Source organism: Schistocerca piceifrons, chromosome 10 (assembly GCF_021461385.2).
Source record: "Schistocerca piceifrons isolate TAMUIC-IGC-003096 chromosome 10, iqSchPice1.1, whole genome shotgun sequence".
Classification (NCBI taxonomy): domain Eukaryota; kingdom Metazoa; phylum Arthropoda; class Insecta; order Orthoptera; family Acrididae; genus Schistocerca; species Schistocerca piceifrons.
The window spans coordinates 129620109-129628974 of NC_060147.1; positions in this window are offsets into that span (position 1 = coordinate 129620109).

The window sequence follows — 8866 nt, forward strand, 5'->3', positions numbered from 1 at the left end:
AAGGGGGGGAGAGGGAGGGGGAACACACACACACACACACACACACACACACACACACACACACACACAGGTCTTGCGGCGAGTAGGCGTAGATGGATTCGCGAGTGTTAGCAAAATACGGCAGGCAGGAAGTGGTGATTGAGACGTGATGACGTCAGCTGCCTGTCTGCTGCGTTTTGCAACTGTCCATCCTGCAGAGACGGCCGTTTAGCGGCGATTAGCATTCGCGGCTGGCACGCAGCGAGATGTCGCCAGACACGGTGACAAGAACGCCTGTTTACTTGCTTACTGGCTGCCTCCTAGAGATACATCACGCGTGACACTGAAGTACTACACAGCTCACTGTTGGTCATCTGAAGCCGTATGACGTCGCAGTCGGATTGCTTGTGACGGATTTTTTTCATTTGACTGACTTGTGCCCTTATTACTAGTGTTTATGTAAATATGTATAACACAAAATATTTTAAATACCGTTAAAACTGCACAAATTTTTGACTTTTTTTATCACTCTTTGTGACATCAGTACAAAAACCAATGTTCGTGCGTTCGGAATTGTATAGCTCCGGAAGTTCATGACCGATTGCCTTGAAATTTTGCAGTAACGTTGCGTTCTAATGCAGCACGCCTAATAACACTTTTTGTAACACCTTTCCCTACTATTAAATTTATGAAGACTTATACAATAAAGAGCCAAAGTAACTGGTATAGGCATGCGTATTCAAATACATGGACATGTAAACAGAATACGGCGCTGCGGTCGGCAACGGTTGTGTCTGGCGTTGTTGTTAGATCGGGCACTGCTGCTAGAATGGCGTGTTTTCATGATTTAAGTGAGTTTGAACGTGGGACTATAGTCAACCCACGAACGAAGGGACATAGCATCTCCGAGGTAGAGATGTAGTGGGGATTTTCCCGTACGATCATTTCAAGCGTGTACGGTGAACATCAGCAAACCGGTAAAACATCAAATCGCTGACGTCTCTGCGGCCGGAAAAAGATCCTGCTAGAACGGGAGCAACGACGACGGAAGAGAGCCGTTCAACGTGACAGAAGAGCAACCCTTCCACAAATTACAGCAGATTTCAATGCTGGACCATCAAGAAGTGTCAGCATGCCAACCATTCGACGAAACATCACCGATATGGGCTCTCGGAGCCAAAGGTCCACTCATGTACCCTTGATGACTGCGCAACACAAAAATTTACGCCTAGCCTGGGCCCGTCAACACTAAAATTGGACTGTTGATACTGGAAACATATTGCCTGGTCGGACGAGTCTCGTTTCAAATTGTATCGAGCGGATGGGCGTGTATGGATATGGAGACAACCTAATGAATCCACGAATCCTGCTTGTTAGCATGGGACTGAGCACGCTGATGGAGGCTCTGTAATGGTGTGGCGCGTGTACAGACGGAATGATGTGGGACCCCTGATACATCTAGATACGACTCTGACAGGTGACACCTACATAAGCGTACTGTCTGATCACCTGCTTCCATTCATGTCCATTGTGCAATCCAACGGACTTGGGAAATTACAGCACGACAATGCGACACGCCACACGCCCAGAATTGCTACAGAGTGGCTCTTCTAAGTTTAAATACTTACGCTGGCCACCATACTCCCCAGACACGAACATTACTGAAACTATCTGGGATGCCTTGCAACGTGTTGTTTAGAAGAGATCGCCACTCCCTCGTACTCTTACTAATTTATGGACAGCCCTGCAGGATTCGTGGTGTCAGTTCCCTCCAGCACTACTTCAGACATTCGTCGAGTTCATGACACGTGGTGTTGTGGCACTTCTGCGTGTTAGTCACATGCATTAGTTTCTTTGCCTCTTCAGTGTATGTTTTCATATGTTTAAAACAGGTATATAAAAACACACGCGAATTCCAATGCAATGTTGTGTCAAAATTTCAAAACATTCGACCATAAACTTTCGGAGATTTGCGAGTAGGAACAAATGTAGTTTCTATATACAGTAAGTACAAACGTTGTTGTTCATTTCTTCAAAATCTCGAATCTCCGGAAGTTTTTCATGGACTATTTTAAAATTTTGTCATAGCACAACATTCGAATACGCAAGTCTTTTTATATGCCTACTGGAACACCATCTGTTACATACGTAATATATATGTAATGAAAGGGTAACATTAAAAAAATGTAAATGTAGGTTCGTGCAAAATCGTTAACCTCGCAAAGTTCTTGATCTATTGCTTTGCCTTTTTGACTCAATTTTCAATTCTGATACAAGCGTGCGTTTAGGCACCCAATTCTTTAACACATGTATTGTCTTAATAAATATATCCTATAACTGTATATGTGTAATATATAAAGAGAAAACATTGTACCTTTCCGATTTACTTCCAATTTTTTTCCACGTTATTGTAATAAAGATTTCGACAGACACAGGATATATTCCTAATGTATAAATATATAACAGTGAAACATTGTTAGTAAACGGGAAATTTTATATTTATGCCTTACCAGCTTACGATCAGAATACTACTACAGAATCTGCATTTACAATAATAATAAACAAAGCCAAAGGTCAGAGGAGAAGAGGAAAAGAAATGAACATAGAAAAAGGGAAGGAGGAGAAGGACAGAGAGAGGGAGCAGGAAGAGATGGAGAGAGAGAAAGGAGAAGATGGACAGAGAAAGGGGGGAGGAAATGCACAGAGAAGGGGAGAGAAAGCCGTCATGATTTCACAGTCAGTTTGTGCTACGAGGTTTCAATATTAGCCAACGATTGTGTTCGATAGTTATATTGATCGTACCTTGCTTTGTTCGTTTGGAAGTATGTGATGAATAGGATCCACCACAGACGTGATGAGATTGATCTAGGGAACCTATATCTAGTGTGAATGTGAGTGTAACTGTATCTTCGTACGTGTGAGACTTTATTTTTCTGTTTTTCCGTGATTTTTCGAATCTATCTTACGTGTACTTTTATCTTTAGGTTGTAACTTGTACTTGCGATTCAAGAGGATCCTGTTCTAATACTGCACTGTAATGGGTCTTGTCTCTTGCCGATTTAATTTGTTTTGTGCGCGCTATATTTAAAGAATTATCTGATCTTCGTGGTTTAAAGGGCACCTTTTGTTACGGTTTAGTTTGGTGGCAATCGCGTGTACTTTGGATGAACGCAGGATCTCGGCCTTGGTGATTTAATTCTAAATTATTGTGTTTCATTTGCTGTGGTGATTTTCGCTAGGAATCTTGCCTAATTTGTGGCTTATCTTTTTGTTCTTTCTTTGGACTCGTGTGTGATCGATTTCACCACGTGGTCACTCAGTTTGTTGGCGCATTGGATGTACGTTGGCCATAGTAGTAGGACTAAGTATGTGACAGGCCACGCTGCAGTGTTGCCAAATTTATTCAAGATGGCGGCGATCACGTCATCCAAGATGGTGGCATGTAGACTTGGCAACAGCGCATGACATCATCCAATACGGCGGCTTTTGGCGGGGAAATAGGCCAACTGTGCTACATCCACTATCCTAACTTCAAGAAAAAATGGCGGGAAGTTTGAATTTTGGCGGAAAAATAGACCAATTGTGCTACGTCCACTAACCTAAGCCCCCAGAAGAAAAAAATGGCGGCAAGTTTGAATTCCAACAGGATAATGCATGCAAAAACCGTACTTGTCTTTATTATTATTATTGATTATCATTTATTAACATTCATTATCATTTATTATTATTTATTATCATTTTTCTTAATATTTATTATTATTGACCTGCCTCCACTAGAAAATTCCCTCCAAAATCAAAATTCCAACACGATAATGGCTGCAAAACCTTACTTTTGTTTATTATTATTCATTATCATTTATTAACATTCATTATCATTCATTGTCATTTATTATCATTCATTATCATTTATTATTATATTATTATTATTATTATTATAGGCCTACCTACACTAGAAAATGGCGCCAAATTCAAATTCCAACACGATAATGTCTCGAAAACTGTACTTCTATTTATTATTATCATTTATTATTTATTCAATATGTCCGATTTTCTAGGCAAGAAAGCCATTTTCCTTATATCCATAACAAAAATCTATCACAAGTTCAAATCCCAACACCATAATTGATCACACGTACGAGCTTTCTCCGTCACTTATCTTTTTTCACTGGTAGTCTATCATAATCGCGTCAAATAATAAACTGCAATTATAGTAACGTAAGTCACGTCCTTTGATTTTGCAGGGGGGAAGGGGCTGAAGACATTATTTCAAGCAGTACAGTCATCACTTGTTCTCCAACACAGTCAGCACACACATCTTTGATATCGCAGTGCAGTCACCACGACGTCCGCGCTCCAACTAAATTAGTTCAAATCCTCGCACCCCCTGGCCAGCACGTGGAGAGACTGCCGACGCCTGTCACGCGAGGCAGCCTGCCACTCGCACTGGGGTCGAGCCCAGCGATCGCTCCCACGTTGTAAACATGTTTTCGCTGGAAACGCTGGAACTTGCCGAGTTTGACGTCACAGCGGTCCCTTGTCCGCTCACCACGTGTATTCGTCACCTCCGCACGTTTCCCGCCAAAATTGTTAGCCTCCGAGCTGAATCACACAACGGTCGGCTGTTCCCTGCCACACTTCTGGCGCCAAAGTTGTTTTCCTGGGCACGTTAAACGTGTCGATGCCAACCGCTCACCGTCCACCACGTGTCCCCGTGCGAGCGAGAACGCAGTGCTACACTTTTGGCGGCAAAGTTTGCTCGACAGTGGAATCCGCCATGACTATATAACAGCAAGTTTGGTCCGCACTAGAACGCTCCCTAATTGACTCACTCTCGCGCGTGCGCAATAACTGTACAATCGCTGCGCCGCCGCCCCGCTTACGTCACACACCCTCCATACACGCGACGGACATAGTCTTCTGTAAATACCTAATTACTTAATTCCATTTCGATTTTAATCATATTAAATAATTCAATTTACAATTTCATATACGTATGCAAAGGTGTTCAACTACCTAATTTCAACTACTTTTCGAGGACCAGACAGCCACCTCTTCCTAGGAACCAGCACTGAGTTTGAATTCTGGCAGTAAAGAAAGGGCACTTGTACCAACCTCTTAGGAACCGGCGCCAAGTTTGAAATCTGTCAGTATATAAAGCTCACTTGCGCTCCAGCCACCAACCTAAGAAAATTATTGCAAACGAATCTCATCACCACTAAACTAAGCCACCAGCATTCAACCTCTCTTACACGTTTCGGCTAAAAGCACTCACCCTGCACTAGGCCCATGGATGGAGGACCCAATTTACTTTATTTAGGAATGGAGTGTATGTATCACACCGACATGTTCCACACCATACAGACCTGCAAAACACTCCTACATAATTCATTTATAATGCTCCAGACACATGCTTGCTGATTGTAAACAGTTAAAAATAACTCATAGCACAGCCTACAACATGCGAACCGCTCGTAAATGATGCACAAACTGACTGTGAAGTCATGACACCTCATTTAATTTCAACGAAATTTAACTCAGGCAAAATGCGACTCTACGTACATCCTGTCTCCACCCTAACTTACGAGCTACATCCATACTCGTCAAGAACCAATGTCCGTTCTCTCACCGAGCTTCTCACAACTACCGGTGCGACGGACGCTAACAGAGGGGATCACTTCTTCACCAACCTGACAGACAAACAAACCTCAGACCAATAGGGGTAAACCTCTCTGGCCAAGAACCGGGATCCTAAGTGGGTCATCCTGTGTTCCCCTCCTAACGACAAGCACACATCTCCTGTTCCCAGCAGACGGCGACCAACTCCGCTCCCACAACAAAATAAGTCCCTACGGATATGAAAAGACATTTGTTCGCCCACATTCACGCTCACAAGAGAAAGTGAGGGAGGAACGTGATACATGTGGATTAGGAAAATGGACCATATTATACTAAAATACACACATCAAAAAAAGTTTTGGATCACATCGCTTCCGAGAGGTCCGTAACTCGTACAGAAAATTTGAATAGAGATCAACATAAACTTCATTTACGCACTTTTTATTGCTCATGAAAACTACACATTGCATGTTTTACCACCATAAAGCGAGACCTTTAGAGGTGGTGGTTCAGGCTGCTGTGAACACCGGTACCTCTAATACCCTGATGCCAATCCTGAGCGGTCCATTGGGCATGTTGTTGGGCCCATCTGTACCTTGCTGGATGGTGTCGTGGTTGCAAAGATGGACCTCGGCATGGACGTCGGGAGTGGAGTTGCGCGTCATGCAGCCTATTGTGCACAGTTTGAGTCGTAACACGACGGCCTGTGGCTGCACGAAAGTCATTATTCAAGATGGTGGCGTTGCTATCAGCGTTCCTCCGAGCCATAATCCGTAGGTAGCGGTCATCCGCCGCAGTAGTGGCCCTTGGGAGACTTGAGCGAGGCATGACATCGACAGTTCCTGTCACTCTGTATCTCCTCCATGCCCGAACAACATCGCTTTGGTTCACTCCGAGACGCCTGGACACTTCCCTCGTTGAGAGCCCTTCCTGGCACAACGTAATAAGGCGGATGCGATCGAAGAGTGGTATCGACCGTCTAGGCGTGGTTGAACTACGGACAGCACGAGCCGTGTACATCCTTCCTGGTGGAGTGACTGGAACTGATCGGCTGTGAACAGTGAAAGGGAATGTGTCTGTGATACAATATCCACAGACGACGTCTATCTTCAGTTCTGGGAACTGGGGTGATGCAAAACTTTTTCTGATGTGTGTATTAATGCAATTCCAAAAAATTAATGCTTTTCACGTCGCATAGGCCTAGAATTTCATTTACTTCCGCTATTCACTCCTCCTGGGAATGTTAACAAGCACAACCGCAGTTTCGCGGTGAACCATACGAGCCGTAATAGAATAAAATAAAGGAACAATCCCGAGACAGAATCAATAACACTCGTAACTCATATCGACGGTCCGACAAAAACCAACATACCTTTGTGGAGATACATTTTCAATAACGCTTCTCTGTAAATGTGTAGTGTGCTCTGCCGGCCGGAATGGCCGTGCGGTTCTAGGCGCTACAGTCTGGAAGCGAGCGACCGCTACGGTCGCAGGTTCGAGTCCTGCCTCGGGCATGGATGTGTGTGGTGTCCTTAGGTTAGTTAGGTTTAATTAGTTCTACGTTCTAGGCGACTGATGACCTCAGAAGTTAAGTCGCATAGTGCTCAGAGCCATTTGAACCATTTTGTAGGGTGGTCTGAGAAATAATACGTTGACTGGGGTTGCTGTGTGACAGCCCTTACAGGGCCGAGGTGTCTAGATTATTTTGAAAGTGAGCTGCCAGCATTAGTATAAAGGGTACTAGGAATGTTTTGCAAAACGAAGCAACAACACGTCGCAGGAGACTGATTGTTGCTGTGTTCTGAGAATACTTCATTCTTTCCTTGTAACCGCTGTGCCAGCTCTGTGGGCGCAGTCGTTCACTATCAGGATTAGTTTGAAGTGAGATTCGGGCAATTTTGCGGTACATCATCGCTCGTGGTTTAACAGAGACCAGAGCTTTGAAGAAATGACTCTTGCACTTGGGGATGTGTGTCCACATCGTACACCTACACTGAAGCGCCAAAGAAATAGGTATAAGCATGTGTATTCAAATACAGATACATAATTACGCAGAATACGGCGCTGCGGTCGGCAACGCCTGTATAAGACAAACAAATGTCTGGCGCAGTTGTTGGACCGCTTACAGTTGCCACACTGCTGGTTATCAAGATTTCAGCGAGTCTGAACGTGGTGTTATAGTCGGCGCACGAGCGATGGGACACAGCATCTCAGAAGTAGCGATGAAGGGGATATTTTTCTATGCCATCATTTTACGAGTGTACCATGAATATTAGGAAGCCCGTAAAACATCAAATCTCCGACATCGCTGCGGTCGGAAAATGATACTGCAAGAATGAGACCAACGACGACTGAAATGAATCGTTTAAAGAGACAGAAGTGCAACCCTTCCGCAAATTGCTACAGATTTCAATGCTGAGCCATCAACAAGCTTCAGCGTGCGAACTATTCAACGGAACATCATCGATATGGGCTTTTGGAATACTCTTGGTAACTGCACAGCACAAAGCTTTACGCCTCGCCTGGGCCCGTCAACACCGGCATTGGACTGTTGGTGACTGGAAACATGTTGCCTGGTCGGACGAGTCTCGTTTCAAATTGTATCGAGCGGATGGACGTGTACGGGTATGGAGACAACCTCAGGAATCCATGGGCCCTGCATGTCAGCAGGGGAGTATTCAAGCTGGTGGAGGCCCTGTAATTATGTGGGACGTGTGCAATTGGAGTGATATGGGACTCCTGATATATCTAGAGACGACTATAACAGATGACACATACTTAAGCATCTTGTCTGATCACCTGTATGCATTCCGACGGGCAGTTCGTGCAGGACAGTGAGACACCCCACACCTGAATTTCTACAGAGTGGCTCCATGAACATTCCTATGAGTTTAAACACTTCCACTGGGCACCAAACACCCCAGATATGAACATTTTTTAGCATATCTGGGATGCCTTGCAAAGTGCTGTTCAGAAGAGATCTACACCACTTCGCACTCTTACGGATTTGCGGACGGCCCTGCAGGATTCATGGTGTCAGTTCCCTCGAGCACTACTTCATACATTAGTCGAGTCCATGCCACGTCGTGTTGCGGCACTTCTGCGTGCTCGCGGTGGCCCTACACGATATTTGGCAAGTGTAACAATTTGTTTGGCTTTTCAGCGTATATTCAGATGGCACAGAGAATTATAAAGAGGAAATTTTACTCTGGAGGGCGCTGACATGACGGTAAGGCCACAATCATTAGTTATGAAGGTAAACATTGATGCT